Genomic DNA, 22,128 nt, shown 5'->3' with positions numbered 1-22,128 from the left:
TATTCCAGTTATTGTGCCATACTAATGGCTCCTGGCTATCATTCATAGCCAACACACAGTATTGAACTATAACATACACACAGTTCACACATAAGACTGGACAGAGCAAAGCAAGTTGGACTGCACATTGCACAATTCCTCTGCTATAAAGCTACATTGTGTACATTGCCTTGGCTAATCCATGTCAAATTCCATTGATAATTTTGGGTTTTAAAATGAAGCCATGTGCAATGAAAGAAACTTAATTTTCATACTTGTTCCTTGGGTAGGTTACCAAGAGAAACACAAGGAATGTGTTGAGGTGTCATAATAATCTACTATTAAACCTCCGTATTTAAATTATAATGCTATAATTCAACAACTGACAAAAGGCCTATTGAAGTGGTGCAAGTCTGAAAAGAGAAACACTGCCATTTTCTCAGGGGTACTGCTATAGCAACATGGAATGAATTTAGAGTGAGAGAACAAGCTGTCTCCAGGCTTTGTTTGTATTTCCTGGTCTGAATTAGAAAATGCAGCTATACATTTACCAAAATGAGTTATTTTTGTCCTCACGATGCTTGTCTTGAGGTATTGTTTGGTTAACAAAACACAAAAAGAGACATTTATATGTGTGAAGAGGCAGCAATATCCACTCTACAGGGGCAACTTTTGTGAGCTCACCCTTTAGAGTGAATTAACTTTTGCAGAGTGCACTTGTTAAGCCTTAACTATTGACATCATATAGAAAGCTTTGGTTCACTTTATGCCTTGTTTTTGTTTTTAACTTTCACGTGAACTTTCTTTTACAGCTTAGGTTATATAAAGATACATGCGTGCAAAATGTCGTCGGGACTGACTCGTATTGGTTCCAGCAAGGTATTAATGCACAGTTTGGATGTCTGTTATTAAAAATATAGTCAAATAAAACTAATTTAAACATTTGCACCATTCTCATCAACAAATTTGCATGCTTAGTCTCATGTTGCGTGTGTAGTGCACTAAGTGCCTGTAAAACACAGGAGCATAGAAGAGTTTGCAGAAATCGGTGATCTAAAAACTGCGTTTGTTTCCAGGGAGTATGACAGCCACTTAGAAACATTTGGTGGGATGGACGACAGCCTGCTAGATTTAGTGGTAGAAAATAACAGCAGAAGTAGGCCCTGCAGCTGCTGGAGGACATGGGGCCAAAGACAGCTCATCCATCTGAAACTCCCCTGGTAGACACCATGCAGAGTACCCATAGAATCACTGGCGGCAATCTAGGTGAAGTAGAGGGAAGAAGATGAGAGGAGAAAACTAACTTCTGCCCTGAGAGGTAAATATCAACTTGTTTCTAGTGTTTTTTATGTGTGTTAGATGAGAGGGAAGAGAATGGAACTTTTGTGGCCTACATGACTATATTGTGATGAGGGAAAGGAGGAAGGGAGGGAGGGGGAAAGAAGGTGGCACTGCTGGGGAAAATTGTAATATTAGTAGGGGCGGGTTAACATAGCTATACTATGGGAGAGTAGAGGGTGTGTATCCAGTAGATGGACTTCAATTAACTCCTGGAAACAGGAAAATAAAAGACAAAGAACGCCAGGGGCCATATGCAATTCACTTTTACTCCTAAATTTTCTCCTAGGAAATTATTTTTCATCTTCTGTTTAAAATAACTTTTCAGTTGTGGCTCTTGGGAGGCGTTAAGCAGAAAAAGTCAACCTTCAAATAATTACGTTCGGTTATGCACTCAATACTTGGTCGGGAGTCCTTTTGCAGCAGTGACTGCTTCAATGCGGCATGGCATGGAGGCAATCAGCCTGTGGCACTGCTCAGGTGTTATGGAGGCCCAGGATGCTTCGATAGCGGCCTTAAGCTCATCCAGAGTGTTGAGTCTCTCAACTTTATCTTTACAATATCCCACAGATTCTCTATGGGGTTCAGGTCAGGAAAGTTGGCAGGCCAATTGAGCACAGTAATACCATGGTCAGTAAACCATTTACCAGTGGTTTTGGCACTGTGAGCAGGTGCCAGGTCGTGCTGAAAATGAAATCTTCATCTCCATAAAGCTTTTCAGCAGATGGAAGCATGAAGTGCTCTAAAATCTCCTGATAGCTAGCTGCATTGACCCTGCCCTTGATAAAACACAGTGGACCAACACCAGCAGCTGACATGGCACCTCAGACCATCACTGACTGTGGGTACTTGACACTGGACTTCAGGCATTTTGGCATTTCCCTCTCCCCAGTCTTCCTCCAGACTCTGGCACCTTGATTTCCGAATGACATGTAAAAGTTGCTTTCATCCGAAAAAAGTACTTTGGACCACTGAGCAACAGTCCAGTGCTGCTTCTCTGTAGCCCAGCTCAGGTGCTTCTGCCTCTGTTTCTGGTTCAAAAGTGGGTTCATGCTTCCATCTGCTGAAAAGCTTTCGCAAATGCATATTTGCATGAGCAGTGCCTCATGAATATCCAACTGAGCCAGATTTGCAGAGCCAGACTTGCTAGGGTTAAAACTTGGTGTTAGAGCACGCATAAATTTTCCTCAGGTAAGCATAATTATTTGAAGGTTGACTTTTTTTGTTTTAAAAACACTTTTCTTTTATTGGTCGGATGAAATATGCTAATTTTTTGAGATAGGAATTTTGGGTTTTCATGAGCTGTATGCCAAAATCATCAATATTAAAACAATAAAAGGCTTGAACTACTTCAGTTGTGTGTATTTGAATCTAAAATATATGAAAGTCTAATGTTTACAAGTACATTACAGAAAATAATGAACTTTATCACAATATGCTAATTTTTTGAGAAGATCCTGTATGTGTGGGGAAATTGCCTTTTCTACTTTTTTTGTATTTGAAAAAATTGTTGAAAATAAAGATAATATATATAAAAAATAACTTTTCAGCACTCTTCAATTGAAAAAGTACCAAAAAAGTAGGTGAAAAAAGTGTTGTCACAATTATTTTGAGTAAATTCCCATGGATCCGTTGTTGCAGCAAGACACAGCTCCTATTTATGAAACAGGCGAGCACGTTGTATCAAGCACAGGAGATTTGGGCATAGCCGGCGCCACCACAGACCGTGATAGGAATTATGGCTATAGTGTCGCATAGTCAGTAACTTCAGCACCATCAGAAGACAGAGCTGAAGTTACTTTTAAAACACTGTTATTCAGCCACCAGCAATAGCTCCCAGCGGCGATTTCACTCATACTCTGAAATAGGAGCCGTTCACTGTGGAGTAGAGGACAGACAAACAATGTAAGTGGGAACAGAGTCTAACTGTCCTTCAGACGAGTTCATAATCTAATCCCTACCACAGTCATAATCTAATGAACCATAGTCTAAGGTCTATTTGAGGGGAACCAATTAATTTGCCAGTATGTCTTTGTGTGGATTAGCTAGCATTTTAATGTTAGTGATAGCTGAAACTTAATCAGGCCTCTTGGGTACTTGCTACCAATTTCTCAAAGCCATACTCATCTTGTTTGACAGCTCTTCACAGCTGGAAAATATTTGTGGAAGTGTTTCCTAGGCTACAGAAAACACTCCACGTGGATTCTTGCTTTAGATGCTTGCATTTGCTTGGGCTTAGCTAAACAGCCTATTCCTAGCATTTGCACATGTAATGTCTTAGAACGCAGTGTGGTTTATTTGCTTCCGTCATCTGTATTCTACAAAAGTTTTAGTCTGTAGTGAGCGGCTGTGACTGCCAGCTGAAATATTGAGATGCCACGTGACAAGCCTCCCTGGCATAGTCTGAGGTCTGTAACCACTGTATGTCTGTCTGGAAATGTGCAGACTGTACATCTTCCAGAACATACCTATCCTTATTAAGCAAAGAGTATTATTTTAGCTAGGATAGTCAAAGGGTATTTAGATGACTGTGATAATGTACATTGTAATTACCAATTTGCAATTAAGCATATGATTTTAAGGAGAAGCATTGTAGCATTATCTAAGATTATGTCGTTATGTTAATATTTACTGTTTTAATATTCCTTAGAAATTGGATGTCATCTTGAAGTGTTCCTGAGACTTTTACTATTGGTATATTTATACTTACTCGGTGCTTCCTCCAGCCCCATGAAGTGCATGGCCTCCCTCGCCAACCTCTCTGGCTGCTCTGTTGTCTTCTTATCGCTGCCGGTAATCTGGCCTGTCACGCTCAGTCACGCCCTACTGAGCAGGCGCACCTCGGAGCATTCTGCACCTGTGCAGGCGCAGAATGCTCCTGGCTGCAGGAGCGCGGCAGGGGCACATGCAAGGCCAAGCTGCACTTGCACAGAAGAGCGCGGCTGGCCAGATTAATAGTGGGGATAATTAGACAACAGAGGGAGGCACCTCATGGGGCTGGAGGAAACCTCAGGTAAGTATAAATAACACCAATAGTTAAAGTGTACCAGAGCTGAACTAAATGCAAAAATCGATACTTACTTGTGGCTTCGTTCAGCAGCATAAGTCCATCTGAGTCCCTCGACAACCTCCCTGGGTCTGCCATGCAGGCGTGATCAGCCCCAGTTATAGTCTGTCGCATCAGTTGCGGTAGGTCCGCGCATGCACAGAAGACTCAGACGCAATCCAACTGAGCCTATTACCAGGGCTGGTCGCGGCTGAACGGCGGACCGCGGGAGGACGGTGAGGGACTCAGACCGGCTTATGCTGCTGAAGGAAGTAGCGGATAAGTATCGATTTTTGCATTTAGTTCAGCTCTGGTTTACTTTAAGATCTCGGGTTTCCTTTAAAGGGGCACTATGGCGAAAACATTGTAAAATTTAAAATATGTGCAAACAAATAAGAAGTATGTTTTTTCCAGAGTAAAATGAGCCATAAATTACTTTTCTCCTATGTTGCTTACAGTAGGTAATAGAAATCTGACAGAAGCAACAGGTTTTGGACTAGTCCATCTCTTTATAGGGGATTCTCAGGGATTTAGTTATTTTCTAAAGCACTTATTGAATGGCAGTTGCTCTGTCTAATTGCCAAAAAACTGTGTAGCGAGCAGGGAAGCTGGCCAGCATAATTGTCTAAATCCTTTTAAGGGAATATCTTTATAAAGAATAAAAGCCTTGCTGAGAATCACCTATGAAGAGATGGACTAGTCCAAAACCTGTTGCTTCTGTCAGATTTCTATTACCTACTGTAAGTGACTGCAACATAGGAGAAAAGTAATGTATGGCTCATTTTGCTCTGTAAAGAAAATGTACTTCTTATTTGTCTATGTTTGCACATATTTTAAATTTTACAATTTTTGCCATAGTGCCCCTGTAACTCTGTTAATGATTAATGGTTGCCAGTCTGTTACATAATGTAATATCTAAGACCATTTTTAGGCGTGCTTTGTGCTCTATGTATTTTACTCTTCTTGCACATACATATTTTACTTTCTGATCCTTGGAGGTTTCACTTACAGTACAGTTCTGTATCAACTACAGAACACATTGAATCAATTATGTTATATAATTGTTGTAAACTGTGTTCATAGTTGTAAGCTGTAATGTATTAAGCATTGCTTAGGTCTTTCCATTACAAATCCCAAAATGAATTACTAGGAAAGATGGCAGAAAGGTGGACTATACTTTAGGATGGTAACATAAAAGGCAATGTAGAACATGAAAAAGTCATTTAAAAGAAACCTGAGGGGAAAGACATATGGAGGCTGCCATATTTATCTCCTTTGTTTTAACAATACAAGTTGCCTGACAGTCCTGCTCATCTTTCTGGCCAGTAGTGTCATAATAACACTGACAACAACAACAAAACATTTGTAAAGTGCTTTTCTCCTGTTAGAGATGTGTACAGGGGATAAAATTACGTGATCGTAAATGCCAGACTAAACAGGTGGATTTTTCAGTTTTGATTTAAACGTATTCAGGGCTGGAACTGTCTTGATTGGGTGTGGCAGGGCATTCCAAAGGGTAGGGGCAGCATGACAGAAAGCTTTGGCTTCAAAGGTTTTTAGTTGGACTCTGGGGTTGGTCAAGTTATTAGATCCTTTTCATCTGAGGTTGTTGGAGTTGCAACAAATCCTTCTGATTCTTCAAATCTTCAAAATCTTCAAAGCTGAAGCCTAGGTTTTGTAGGGATTTGATTGTTAGCATGCCAATTTTGAAAAGGATTCTCCATTTTATGGATAGCCAGTGTAGGTAGTATAGGTAGTGGAATGCAGCGTGACACAACAGGTCCCACCTCAGCTCCCGACACCCACCTCCACTTCCACAGCTAACCTTGCGGTATACCATCATATGTAAGCCAGGAGTGATTCACAGTTGGATATAACGATGTTACTGATGATGCAACAAACCACGTTGGGACAGGACGGATGGTGTGCATGCTTTTTTCTCTCCCACCACAAATCCTTCTGATTCTTTAAATCCTCAAATTCTTTAAATCTTAGGGAATAGATTGTGTAAGGATTTGATTTTTAGCATGACAATTTTGAAAAGGATTCTCCATTTTATGGGTAGCCAGTGTAGTACACAAAGGATTGATGTGGCAATGGCGGACTTGGCTTGTTAACAGTCTTGTGACAGCATTTTTGTACTGGCTGCAGGCACTGTAGGTCTTTATTTGGAAGGCCTGCACAGAGGGCATTGCAGTAGTCCAGTCATAATGTGATGACGTAGTGGAGTGGGGTTGGAAGATCCTGAAGGAATGAGGTGAATTTCAAAGAAGCCATTTGGGATGACAAATAAAATGGAAAAAAACTCTGAGTTGCCTAAAGCAGGTCTGCAAACATCCCTGTCTTTAATTATCATTACCAAACAGGCATTGAATACACTATACACCATAGAGGTGCACAAAGCTTTCTATGCTTCACATGGGACCTACTCTAGACTAGCACCAAGGACGTGGGGTGTGCATTGCAACACATGCCAGAGGTTGTTATCTCAAATGCCCTCTCTGTGTGTGGTCCCCTTTTATTAACGATAACAAGATTTGCCAAATCTAGAGAAGGTAAATTAGATGCATACAAATGAAACTCAAGTTGCATACATTTGGGAAATGGACCAACTAAATGCACACTCTGTTGATCATGACAATCCACCACTACTAAATGAAATGTTATGTTGTCAGTGCCATTGGGTGTGCCAGGCAGGTGGGGAGGCCAGACATGTTTTGGCCTGGATTATGGCAGACCTCTAAATCATCTCTAAAGATTTCAGTTGAATTTAGACACACATAGCTTGTCACATTTGACTGAACTGCTCTTAAACAGGACTGGCCATTATTAAAGCAATACTTATTTTGTACTAAAAATATTTTTAATGTAAAGGGTGCCATTTACAATACAAACCCATCACCAATTGATGGGATCGATCTGAAAAACATCGCTTTCATTAGTCTAATCAAATTGGTTAATAGAAATGTGTCCATTAGTGGACAAGACTCCATTATTTCTCACCTGTCACCACCACCGGAAACTTTCCCAGTTCATCCGCTACCTTGTCCCCACAGGTACACCACTCCTGCGATATGGTACAATGAAAAATGAAGGCAATAGCATACCATAGCCTTACAATCAAAGCTTATGTATTGGAGCAAAGTAAGGGCACAACTTGTTTTGGGCCGAGTCCTGAGGAAAGGCTCTGCCCGAAACACGTTGCGACGTTTCTTTTGCACTGAAAAAATGACAGTCACTTTTTTAATTGTCTAATTGGTAAATTGTAAGCAGGAGGTATTTTTATGACTTTTTCAGAAAATAAAATTTCAAGACATGAGACAGAAACTAGAAGTCAGGAATTAGAAAATGTGTTAAATGAAAGAAAGAACACAACATCTTAGAGGTCAATATACTTCAACTATGTGTTTGGGAACTTGCCTTGACACTGGCTTTCATATACAGTAATTTCATGTTTGTTTGGACTTTCTTGTTGGTGCGCTTGATGCTTCCTCACACAGATGAAAAATATACACCAGTAAATGAATTGTTCCCACCCCCACCTTTCACTCCATGGCCAGATAAAGCACTAGGCACACTACGGCACAGGACTAGAGGCACCAGTGTGCTGAGAGGAGGTTGTCATGAATTTGTAAACCAACACTCACCATCCTGGAACCACTCTGATGTCACCAGCCTCGGAGCAAAGAGAGCTGGATGGATGGGCTGGATGGAACTGCTCATTCTGGCCATCCATCCAGCTCTCTATGTTTCAGGGGCTGTGAAGGCAGTGCAACTCCAAGATGATGAACACAGGTATGCAAATAGGAAAAGTGTGGAAAAGTGATGGCCTGGCCGGCCAAGAAACAGGGTAGCTAGCTGAGTTGCAGTGCGGTTCATAGAACCTGTGTTCGCATCAGAGTTTATAGATTCAGTGGAAGGCAATGTTTATGGGGCCAGTCTGTGCCTATAGGCTCCCAATATGTAAATCTAGCCCTGCTTCACCCCCAAAGCAGCCATTAGACTATGATTTGAAAATTCATAGTTTGTGATTGTGAATCCAGCTGAAGAGCAATAAGTAATATCAACTGGTTTGTGTTAAAGGGACCCTGAACCGAATGAAAATGCCATACTGAACTTATCTGGGGCTTCCTCCAGCCTCCTGTAGTCTGTGAGGTCCCTCAGCATCCTCTGGGCTCCCTCCATTCTCTTGCTTGTGGCTCCATTACTTGTGAGACTTGTCTGGGAGTCATGCACAACTGCGCTTGTGTGGCCTGTCCGCGCACCTGTCTCGCTCACGCAACCATCGCTGTGAGTGTCCTGCACATGCGTGGCTCTTGAAAGAATAAACCATGCATGCTCAGAGCGCTCATGGTGAGAGGCGGTGAGTGAGATAGGCACCCAGACGCTCCACGCATACACAGTTGCACATGACTACCAGACAAATTGTGCAGCTGACGTAGCCACCATCGGGAGAACGGAGGGAGCCCAAAAGACGCTAAGGGACCTCATGGACTATGGGGGCTGGAGGAAGCCCCAGATAACTTCAGTATGACATTTTTTCATTCTATTCAAGATCCCTTTAAGTACTGCTGAAAAATGATCAGCGTAGTATAAATGTGTACAAAAATAAATAAATGTCTGGTAAGTGCAGCTGCACTGCTCTTTTATGTGTACAGCATTCACATGACACACAAGTCTAATGTTGTTGCCTGGTGCGAGAGATCGTTTTATACGAGTGTAGAGAAAAAAGAAATGTACACGCCGTTTCATAAATCTTGTCCTGCTGATGCTGAGGTATTTGGCAGGGGCTGCTGGGTATAATTTCAGAAAGTCTGGAACAGCTCTTTTGTACTTCAAAATCTGAATGTAATATTACATAGGAAGTTGAGTTACCAGTTATTTATAAAACCACATTCAAGGGAGCAAATGAATTTGCCACAGAAGAGACAGCTTCACAAAACTGACTATGACCCGAGCCAAAGTAAACACGGTCTTCTTTAATTTGCCATATGCAGCAACAGAATAACATTCCACATTAGTCAAAGTGTAAGAAGAGAAAAAAATATCACAGAAAGCCTTTCATCAACTCACCTCTGCTCTGCCTATTTGCATCATTATCTTTTAGTCCTGGACTTACATTAAAACGACCAACATAATCTAATGAATATAACTGGCATCTTCAGTCCCAAGCAACAAGTTTTCCTCTGCACCCTAAATTTCTTCGGTAATTGGAGGCCACACCTAAAGTTAAAACTAAAACGAGGGTGAATTAGCCTTTTATGTGATGTCCGGAGTGAATTGCCTCTACAGCTGCCAGGTTTCGCACAACGTGGGTCTGAGGAGAGTAGAAAGTGCTAGAGTGATGAATGCTGCCTAAATGTTGGGCATACTTCAGCTTTTCCAAACAACATTCTTGCACAGATTAGAGGCCAATCTAGCAAGCAAGTCTAGCCAATTAAAATAGTCAGTGAAATGGTTCAAAGTCTTTTCACTGGCATAAATATGTAACTTGAATGAAAAAAACAAGACACTCCTAAAAACAATCTCCTTTGATTTCTTGAGGCATGTTTTGATTTTTTTTATATGATCATAGAATGAATGTGTGGCAAACCTATAAGATTCCTATGCTATGTATTGTACAGTTGATTTTTTTTTTATTTTTTTGTAATTCATCATATTTATTTTATATTCTGTATGATGCCAGCTAATGTAGTTAAGATCCTCTATTGTTGCTGCTTCAGATAGCTGGAGGTGACACGTGCTGAGTTGTCTATAGACTTGTTTACTTATTGAAACAATGGGCTTGCTGGAAACTTCAGTAGCCTTAGATAAGACCTATAGTGATCCAGGCTTTTCTAGAAGCTTCTGTGTAATGCTGGGCATACACAAACCGTTTCTGCGGCTCAATTAGCCGCCAGATCGACTCCCGCTGCGTCCCCACGCATTCCCGCTCGTTCCCACGTGCGCCTAGATCGATTCCCGCTCGTCACCGCGGGCGCTTCCTTCCGCTTGTTTTCCTCTATTGTCCGCCCACGGGTATTGAGTGGGGTATTGATCCGGAGGGCAATCCGACATGTCGGAAATTATCAATCGAGCCATCAGCGGCTCGATTGATAAGGAAAATCTAACCGTGTATGCCCAGCATTTTGACATCAAACAAATGACAGCGCTCATAGGCTGCAACTGAATTGTAGACCGACAGAGGCATGCAGAGCCCCACAGGGCTAAATACATTCCTTGAATGCAAATCAGATGCAAATCATGTACTAGTCCTAATCTATAATTTGAATGCAGATTGATGCACATGGATGCAGCTAGCCATAAGTATACTTACATGAGTTTTGCACAGCAGGAAACATTGGCAGCGCTTCCAAACAGAGGCTGCACCCGAATTGACTACCTGCAATAGATGTGCAGAGCTCCACAATTGTGGACTAAAATACACAACATGCATTCAAAACAGGTACAGCAAAGGAGGACGTTAGCTTTGGTATAAATAATATGTGCACAAATTATTCCCTACTAGACTTCCCCACGGGGGTGACGGGTACTCTCGGGGAAGACCTACCGCTAGTCTAACGATAAAAACACAATTTTTTCCTAGTGCTGCTAGTCATAAAATGGTATACACATGTCTCTCAAACAGACATCAAACAAATGACAGCGCCCATAGGCTGCAACTGAATTGTAGACCAACAGAGGCATGCAGAGCCCCACAGGGCTAAATACATTACTTGAATGCAAATCATATGCAAATCATGTACTAGTCCTAATCTATATTTTTAATGCAAATTGATGCACATGGATGCAGCTAGCCATAAGTATACTTACATGAGTTTTGCACAGCAGGAGTCATTGGCAGCGCTTCCAAACAGAGGCTGCATCCGAATTGACTACCTGCAATAGATGTGCAGAGCTCCACAATTGTGGACTAAGAATCGAGCGGCAAAAACAATCGGGTGCTGAATCGAGTGCCAGATTTGACCCGTTTATTCCCAGCATGAGCCAGGTGAGCTGTGCATTTAGAGTCAGAATTGTGCCGAGGTTGTGAATGAGCAGATCTGCTGTATATTCTTTCGATTGAGTGTTGGAGTGTTACTACTGCGTGAGATGGAGTTTTACTACTGCTTGAGACAAAATAAATGAGTTATTATACAACTGTGGGTCTGCTCGTGGTGTATGGACCCTCATCTCTTCACAGAATGTACCCAGTAAACATCTTCATACTCAGAAAGGATTAACATTAAAAATAAAAGTACATCAATGTGCATCAAGTGGCAGTGTGGTATTCTGAGGCAGCACCGCACTGGGGTACACTAGGGCACACTGGAGCACCCCCCGGGAATCACTGTACCCTTCTGAGTGCCTCCTCTGCTCAATATTGTACTGTAAATTGTTTACTGGCTCCAGCATCATACACTGAACAGGATAAGGTCTGTAAAAAAACTCTCCATGTCAGCCTGAGTCTATGCAGGCGTTAAGTAAACCAAGGGTCTTACCCTGATTCAAAACTTCCTCTCTGTTAAAATACAAGCTCTAGTCTGCAGCAATACTTAGCTACTAAGAAAAGGAATTACACACACACAGTATTTCTCTCTCCCTCCTTACCCCTCCCCTTGCTCATAGAGTAGTCAGACAGAGGCTGGGGGCTGCAATGATTTGTCTGTGATCTTTCCACACAGCTTGCTAGCAAGTAAGGATTAAAGCATGCCAGGCAACTAACCAAGTACATCTGTAGGTAACTTTTCTTCCATAATAGCACCATCGTTTGGACTATCTGCTCTGCTCAAAAGCCTCAGAGTTCTGTTTGTGATGTTTTTGTGTGGTTACAATCATTGTTGAACTAGTTAGCCTTAATTTTAATCACCACAGTTAGACAATAAAAAATAGCTTTTTTTTATTTACATAGTAGCTCAGTGATTGGGTAATACATTTCTTCAAAAGTATTTGGTCAGACACTAGTCCCTTTCTGCACAGTACACAGTCATTTTTATAGGCTAATATAAAGGGATTCACATAAGTACATTTATCCTTTAAATTAAAAAAAAAAAAAAAAAAAAATATTACAATTAGCGTTTCATTTTTTTTTTTTTTTTTAGCTAAACCAGATTGGTAGTTTTTGTTATTCAGAAAACATTAACTGCTTTTCAAAATAAGGTAAATGCTTGGTTTAATAATGGAGCCTTGATGGTTTATTACAGTAATAATGTAATATACTTTTTTGCTAACCAAACTTGCTGGTTAAAACTGAATGTAAAGTTTCAAAAAGAAAACAATTTGTAAAGTTTCATTTATTCTAAATTAAAAAAAAAACACATCCTGTTTCTTCTTCTTTCTTTTCTTAGGTGTTGTACTAGACACAGCACAACAATTGTTCTTATGTATTTAAAGAGACACTGAAGCAAGAAAATACAATTATGATATAATGATTCGTATGTGTAGTACAGCTAGGAAATTAAACATTAGGAGCAGAGACACGGGTCTAATATTGTTTCCATTGCAGGAAGAGTTAAAAAAAACTCCAGTTGTTATCTATGCAAAAGAGCTATTGAGCTCCATGACTTTCAAAGTTGTAGAGAGCTCTGTCATCTAAAGCTTTTTATCTCAACTTTCAGTCACTGAACAGTATTTTCTTTTTCTCTGCAGAGGATGTTCAAAAGTTCACTGACCTGCTCTGTGAAATCATTTAGAATGCTCAGTAGTGAGTAAACTGCAAATATTAGAGAATGATGCAATGTTATAAAAAACACACTATATAACTGAAAATATAAATATTAGAATATTTTCTTTGCTACTAATGTTCTAGTAATTATCCGTACTACACAACCAATTCATTATATCATAATTTTTTTTCACTTCAGTGTCTTTTTAACCTATTAACGGCAAACTGACTTATTAAAATGTCCTGTTTTACCCTGTTAATGGCAACAGGACGTTTTAATAAGTCACTTGCTCCCGCTGCTGCTCCGCACTTGTGCGCGACGCTCCCGCCGCCGTTTACCGTCGGATATCCGCGTTCTGCAATTGCGGAAGAGGACCGAGAGGTCCTCTACCCAATCGCAATGCCTGGAATGAATGGCCATTCATAAAACAGGAAGCCGTCACAGTGCAACAAAATGTAAAAAAAAAAAAATGAACACCTTGTATGAAATGGGAATGTGTTCACTAGCACCATCTTGTGGCCAAAAAGTAAATGACACATACAGGCAGGCACAAACATACACATACACAATATTAATAAAATTGATAACTTACACTTCCATAGCCCCCAAATCCCGCCCAAAAAAAAAAAAAAAAAAACTTGTAAAAAAAAAAAATCAGTTTAAAAAAAAAATACTTAAATAGTTGTTTTAGGGACTCAGCTTTTATATTTTATGAGGGAATATTACTATAACTTTACTACATAGGGGCTTGTAATTACGACCAGACAAAACAGAAAAATAACAGCTATATTTCAAAATAATATATTGTCGCCATACATAATGATAGGGACATAATTTAAACGGTTTAATAATTGGGACAACTGGGCAAACAAAATGTGTAGGAATTAACCACAGGAGAATGTTTAATTTTAAAACTATAATGGTCGAAAACTGAGAAATAAGGAATTTTTTCTATTATTTTCTTATTTTTCTCGTTAAAACGCATTTAGAATTAAAAAAAATCTTAGCAAAATGTACTACCCACAGAAAGCCTAATTAGTGATGAAAAAAATGAGGTATAGATCATTTTGTTGTGATAAGTAGTAATAAAGTTATTAGGGAATAAAAGGGAGAAGCACTGACAGGTAACATTTGCTCTGGTCTGTTAGGGTAAAAACCACTAGGGGGTGAACTGGTTAAGCTGTATATACAATTACCAGTTGGGGAAATATTTAGTTTTAGATCTGCTGTCAGTCGGCTGTAAAAAATGAGAAAAAAAATCTGTTAATATTCACATCTAATGGGCCAGACAGGAAATCCACATGTGTGTTGCACAACTTTATCTAGATTAGAGAATGGGACAGAAACCTGTCTTACAGGGGCGTAACTACCACTCATGGGACCCGCTAGGTCATCAGCTCCCCCCTCCCCCTGGGACCAGGAAGGCAACCGGTAAACAAACATTCCTGCCACTCCCTTCCTCCCACCATGCAGAGAAGAGCAGGGAACATTTTATTTTCCTGCTTCCAGCATCATAAATCTCTGTGCCTCACAGCAGCAGCACTCTGTGCTGCCCTTCGCTGAGCTATTGATCACATGACTTGCATCGGTCATGTGATGATAGGGAGTCGGTGAATGGCAGCCATGAGAGAGTGCTCCGTGCGCTACTCCTCATGTGGATGGGAGGAGGAGAGGCCCCCAAAGCCCCCTTGGCAATCCTGCAATTGCAGGGGTTGCAGGGGCTACTGTTAAGCCCATGCTGTCTTGTACGGATAGCAAACATATGCATCAATGTGTACATGTGCAGGGCAAATGAGGCTAAATCACACTGCTGTACTATTTAACCACATAACGACCGCCCCCAGCCGATGGGCGGCGGCAAAGTCTGGGCCCAAACGACCGCAATACGCCCATCGGCGGGGGCGGCTGCGGGAGTGGCTATGCGGCGATCGCGTCATTCGTGACGCGATCAGCCGCCGGGGACTGGCTCCGCCCCCCGTTCGCCGTAACCCGCCGGCCGTTCGGAAGCGCCGGCGGGTTACTGGCATCCGGATCGCCGCTGCAACAGTGTATAATAGGCTTTGTAATGTATACAAAGCCTATTATACTGGCTGCCTCCTGCCCTGGTGGTCCCAGTGTCCGAGGGACCACCAGGGCAGGCTGCAGCCACCCTAGTCTGCACCCAAGCACACTGATTTCCCCCCCCCTGCCCCCTGATCGCCCACAGCACCCCTCAGACCCCCCCCTGCCCACCCCCCAGACCACTGTTTGCACCCAGTCACCCTCCTAATCACCCATCAATCACTCCCTGTCACTATCTGTCAACGCTATTTTTTTTTTAAGTCCCTAATCTGCCCCCTACTCCCTCCTGATCACCCCCCCACCCCTCAGATTCTCCCCAGACCCCCCCCCAGACCCCCCCCCCCGTGTACTGTATGCATCTATCCCCCCTGATCACCTGTCAATCACCTGTCAATCACCTGTCAATCACCCGTCAATCACCCCCTGTCACTGCCACCCATCAATCAGCCCCTGATCTGCCCCTTGCGGGCAATCTGATCACCCCCCCACACCAATAGATCGCCCGCAGATCCGACATCAGATCACCTCCCAAATCCATTGTTTACATCTATTCTCTCCTCTAAACACCCACTAATTACCCATCAATCACCCCCTATCACCACCTGTCACTGTTACCCATCAGATTAGACCCTAATCTGCCCCTTGCGGGCACCCAATCACCTGCCCACACGCTCAGATTGCCCTCAGACCCCCCCCTTATCAATTCGCCCGTGCAATATTTACATCTGTTCTCCCCTGTAATAACCCACTGATTACCTGTCAATCACCCATCAATCACCCCCTGTCACTGCCACCCATCAATCACCCCCTGTCACTGCCACCCATCAATCAGCCCCTAACCTGCCCCTTGCGGGCAATCTGATCACCCACCCACACCAATAGATCGCCCGCAGATCCGACATCAGATCACCTCCCAAATCCATTGTTTACATCTATTCTCTCCTCTAAACACCCACTAATTACCCATCAATCACCCCCTATCACCACCTGTCACTGTTACCCATCAGATTAGACCCTAATCTGCCCCTTGCGGGCACCCAATCACCTGCCCACACGCTCAGATTGCCCTCAGACCCCCCCCTTATCAATTCGCCCGTGCAATATTTACATCTGTTCTCCCCTGTAATAACCCACTGATTACCTGTCAATCACCCATCAATCACCCCCTGTCACTGCCACCCATCAATCACCCCCTGTCACTGCCACCCATCAATCAGCCCCTAACCTGCCCCTTGCGGGCAATCTGATCACCCACCCACACCAATAGATCGCCCGCAGATCCGACATCAGATCACCTCCCAAATCCATTGTTTACATCTATTCTCTCCTCTAAACACCCACTAATTACCCATCAATCACCCCCTATCACCACCTGTCACTGTTACCCATCAGATTAGACCCTAATCTGCCCCTTGCGGGCACCCAATCACCTGCCCACACGCTCAGATTGCCCTCAGACCCCCCCCTTATCAATTCGCCCGTGCAATATTTACATCTGTTCTCCCCTGTAATAACCCACTGATTACCTGTCAATCACCCATCAATCACCCCCTGTCACTGCCACCCATCAATCACCCCCTGTCACTGCCACCCATCAATCAGCCCCTAACCTGCCCCTTGCGGGCAATCTGATCACCCACCCACACCAATAGATCGCCCGCAGATCCGACATCAGATCACCTCCCAAATCCATTGTTTACATCTATTCTCTCCTCTAAACACCCACTAATTACCCATCAATCACCCCCTATCACCACCTGTCACTGTTACCCATCAGATTAGACCCTAATCTGCCCCTTGCGGGCACCCAATCACCCGCCCACACCTCAGAACGCCCTCAGACCCCAGCCCTGATCACCTCGCCAGTGCATTGCTTGCATCTATTTCCCCCCTCTAATCACACCTTGAGACACCCATCAATCACCTCCTGTCACCCCCTAGCACACCTACCCATCAGATCAGGCCCTAATTTGCCCCGTGTGGGCTCCTGATCACTCGGCCAAACCCTCAGATCCCCCTCAGACCCCCTTCCGATCACCTCCCCAGTGCATTGATTGCATCTATTTTCCCCTCTAACCGCCCCCTGAGACACCCATCAATCACCTCCTGTCACCCCCCTAGCACTCCTATCCATCAGATCAGGCCCAATACATCCTGTCATCTAAGAGGCCACCCTGCTTATGACCGATTCCACAAAATTTGCCCCCTCATAGACCACCTGTCATCAAAATTTGCAGATGCTTATACCCCTGAACAGTCATTTTGAGAAATTTGGTTTCCAGACTACTCACAGTTTTGGGCCCGTAAAATGCCAGGGCAGTATAGGAACCCCACAAGTGACCCCATTTTAGAAAGAAGACACCCCAAGGTATTCTGTTAGGTGTATGATGAGTTCATAGAATATTTTATTTTTTGTCAAAAGTTAGCGGAAATTGGATTGTTATTGTTTTTTTCACAAAGTGTCATTTTTCACTAACTTGTGAGAAAAAATAAAATCTTCTATGAACTCACCATACCCCTAACGGAATACCTTGGGGTGTCTTCTTTCTAAAATGGGGTCACTTGTGGGGTTCCTATACTGCCCTGGCATTTTAGGGGCCCTAAACCGTGAGGAGTAGTCTAGAAAACAAATGCCTCAAAATGACCTGTGAATAGGACGTTGGGCCCCTTAGCGCACCTAGGCTGCAAAAAAGTGTCACACATGTGGTATCGCCATACTCAGGAGAAGTAGTATAATGTGTTTTGTGGTGTATTTTTACACATACCCATGCTGGGTGGGAGAAATCTCTCTGTAAATGGACAATTGTGTGTAAAAAAAATCAAAAATGTGTCATTTACAGAGATATTTCTCCCACCCAGCATGGTTATATGTAAAAATACACCACAAAACACATTATACTACTTCTTCTGAGTACGGCGATACCACATGTGTGACACTTTTTTGCAGCCTAACTGTGCTAAGGGGCCCAAAGTCCAATGAGTACCTTTAGGATTTCACAGGTCATTTTGAGACATTTGGGTTCAAGACTACTCCTCACGGTTTAGGGCCCCTAAAATGCCAGGGCAGTATAGGAACCCCACAAGTGACCCCATTTTAGAAAGAAGACACCCCAAGGTATTCTTTTAGGTGTATGATGAGTTCATAGAAGATTTTATTTTTTGTCACAAGTTAGCGGAAATTGATATGTATTGTTTTTTTTTTCACAAAGTGTCATTTTCCGCTAACTTGTGACAAAAAAAAATCTTCTATGAACTCACCATACTCCTAACAGAATACCTTGGGGTGTCTTCTTTCTAAAATGGGGTCACTTGTGGGGTTCCTATACTGCCCTGGCATTTTAGGGGCCCTAAACCGTGAGGAGTAGTCTAGAATCCAAATGCCTCAAAATGACCTGTGAATAGGACGTTAGGCCCCTTAGCGCACCTAGGTTGCAAAAAAGTGTCACACATGTGGTATCGCCGTACTCAGAAGAAGTAGTATAATGTGTTTTGGGGTGTATTTTTATACATACCCATGCTGGGTGGGAGAAATCTCTCTGTAAATGGACAATTGTGTGTAAAAAAAATCAAATAATTGTCATTTACAGAGATATTTCTCCCACCCAGCATGGGTATGTGTAAAAATACACCCCAAAACACATTATACTACTTCTCCTGAGTACGGCGGTACCACATGTGTGGCACTTTTTTGCACCCTAAGTGCGCTAAGGGGCCCAAAGTCCAATGAGTACCTTTAGGATTTCACAGGTCATTTTGCCACATTTGGTTTCAAGACTACTCCTCACGGTTTAGGGCCCCTAAAATGCCAGGGCAGTATAGGAACCCCACAAATGACTCCATTTTAGAAAGAAGACACCCCAAGGTATTCCGTTAGGAGAATGGCGAGTTCATAGAAGATTTTATTTTTTGTCACAAGTTAGCGGAAAATGACACTTTGTGAAAAAAAACAATTACAATCAATTTCCGCTAACTTGTGACAAAAAAAAAAAATCTTCTATGAACTCACCATACATCTAACGGAATACCTTGGGGTGTCTTCTTTCTAAAATGGGGTAATTTGTGGGGTTCCTATACTGTCCTGGCATTTTAGGGGCCCTAAACCGTGAGGAGTAGTCTTGAAACGAAATTTCTCAAAATGACCTGTGAAATCCTAAAGGTACTCATTGGACTTTGGGCCCCTTAGCGCAGTTAGGGTGCAAAAAAGTGCCACACATGTGGTATCGCCGTACTCAGGAGAAGTAGTATAATGTGTTTTGGGGTGTATTTTTCCACATACCCATGCTGAGTGGGAGAAATATCTCTATAAATAGACAATTGTGTGTAAAAAAAATAAAAAAATTGTCATTTACGGAGATATTTCTCCCACCCAGCATGTGTATGTGTAAAAATACACCCCAAAACACATTATACTACTTTTCCTGAGTACGGCAATACCACATGTGTGGCACTTTTTTGCGGCCTAACTGCGCTAAGGGGCCCAAAGTCCAATGAGCATCTTTAGGCTTTACAGGGGTGCTTACAATTAGGCACCCCCCAAATGCCAGGACAGTAAACACACCCCACAAATGACCCCATTCTGGAAAGTAGACACTTCAAGGTATTCAGAGAGGAGCATAGTGAGTCCGTGGCAGATTTCATTTTTTTTTGTCGCAAGTTAGAAGAAATGGAAACTTTTTTTTTTTTTTTTTTTTGTCACAAACTGTCATTTTCCGCTAACTTGTGACAAAAAATAAAATCTTCTATGAACTCACCATGCCTCTCACTGAATACTTTGGGATGTCTTCTTTCCAAAATGGGGTCATTTGGGGGGTATTTGTACTATCCTGGAATTTTAGCCCCTCATGAAACATGACAGGTGCGCAGAAAAGTCAGAGATGCTTGAAAATGGGAAAATTCACTTTTGGCACCATAGTTTGTAAACGCTATAACTTTTACCCAATCCAATAAATATACACTGAATGTTTTTTTTTTTATCAAAGACATGTAGCAGAATAACTTTCGCGCTCAAATGTATAGGAAATTTTACTTTATTTGAAAAATGTCAGCACAGAAAGTTAAAAAAGTCATTTTTTTGACAAAATTCATGTCTTTTTTGATGAATATAATAAAAAGTAAAACTCGCAGCAGCAATCAAATAGCATCAAAAGAAAGCTGTATTAGTGACAAGAAAAGGAGGTAAAATTCATTTAGGTGGTAGGTTGTATGACCGAGCAATAAACCGTGAAAGCTGCAGTGGTCTGAATGGAGAAAAAGGCTCTGGTCCTTAAGGGGCGAAAAGACTGTGGTCCCGAAGTGGTTAAAGGACCGCCTATCAATGACTTAGACCTTTAGTTCTCAGGGTCAGTATCCACTTATTCCATATCTACTGGCCTCCAATAAACATTATGATCCCAAATGTCTTCTGAAAATAGCATTTTAAATTTTTTTCATAATTTTTATGCAAGTGGAAAAATATTTGACGATTCTGCCATTAGTCTGTCTACTGTATACATAAAGTACAGACATAGGCTGTTCAGACATTGTTTAATCTATGGAAACTGTATTATAAATAGTTAGTAAAATGACAGAGGTGTTGTCTGCTGAGGAAGGAAACGTTTAGTACTTTTTGAAACGATTTGGAACTGATTATGTAAAAAGGATTCTCTATATTCACTGTGGAATGAAATCCCCTGTATTATCACAGTGGGTTTCCCTGCCAGTATAATCAGCACTGTGTCAGAACTCCATGATTAGAGCCACATTAGCTCTGGGACAGGAATGTCTGTTGCTAAATCACCTGGAAACTATGTTTGAAAAATACAGTCAGCGCATGTTGAAATAACCAATGAAAGACAGCTGCATTCCAATTAACATACAAGCGCTCTGGATTTGCCAGTACAGATAATCAGCCTACTGATTTTCATCCAGTGGAGCTTAACGCTTACCGTAAATCAACACATGTAAAGCAATTAGTCAACGTGGAAAAAAATGAATGCTCCAGAACTGAGATTCTATCTCTTTTCCTGTAACTACAAAGCACAGCAGTCAATAAACCCATTGTAGTCTAGAGGAGAAAAACTAAGTCTACTTTGTCGGCTGTTTGCCAAGATTGCTCCTTGTTTTTGTTTTTAGTACTGCACCACTATACCAGTGTAAGTAATTGTTTTACAGCCTATCTGGTGTGGGAAATTACTGCATTCCCTGCCCATAGGTTATAAAAGAACCAACAAGAACTGAGAAAGGTGTGTCTATGTGTTTGGAGTGGGAGTTCTCACAAGTTCACTGAGAGGATTGCCATCCTGACTATGTAGTCATTGGCAGAAGTCACCATGACCAATAAGTCATTAATAGTAATAGGTGAACTTCTTGCAGTGCAGTTTGTTACTGTATGTAGCCATGATGGGCAAACCTGTATGCCACTGCTTGGAGGTTTGCAAACCCACAAATCCAGATGTGAAAGCAGGTTCAGCTACGGAGCCACAACTCTTTCCCTTTTAGTATGGTGTTTCTCATTTCCTGGCCATCATTCTTTTGACCCTTCTTCTGTACCTGCTCGCTCACCTCACAAGGAAGCAGGCTGATGTCACTGCTGAGGGAGCAAAGAGAACTGGGTGGGCAAGCTGGATGGGGTCCATCTGAAAATGGCGTAGGGAGAAAAATGGCACACCGTTCTGCCGATAAATGTATCATAAAATGATATTTACCATTTTAACGTAAATACATTAAAACGGTAAATAGCGTTTTATGATACATTTATTGCAGAGCGGTGCGCCATGAAAAAATACAGGGGGCTGCTAGTATAGGCAGCGGGGCTCGGGGCAGAGAGAGGCAGCTGTAGTCGGGGCAGAGAGAGGCAGCTGGGGTCGGGGCAGAGAGAGGCAGCAGGACACTGGAGGGCAAAGGCATAAGGGGAGGATGTGTGCAGAGACATGCATTACCTTGTCCTGGGCAGCCGATCGCTCCTTCCCTCCGCTCCTGCACTTCTTCCATTTGTTTGCTATAGTCCTGCAGCCGGCCAATCACCATGCGGAGACTGAAGCCATATGGTGATTGACCGGCTGCAGCACTACAGCAAACAAA

This window comes from Hyperolius riggenbachi, chromosome 4, assembly GCF_040937935.1.
Source record: "Hyperolius riggenbachi isolate aHypRig1 chromosome 4, aHypRig1.pri, whole genome shotgun sequence".
Classification (NCBI taxonomy): domain Eukaryota; kingdom Metazoa; phylum Chordata; class Amphibia; order Anura; family Hyperoliidae; genus Hyperolius; species Hyperolius riggenbachi.
Note: the sequence above shows the minus strand (reverse complement) of the source record.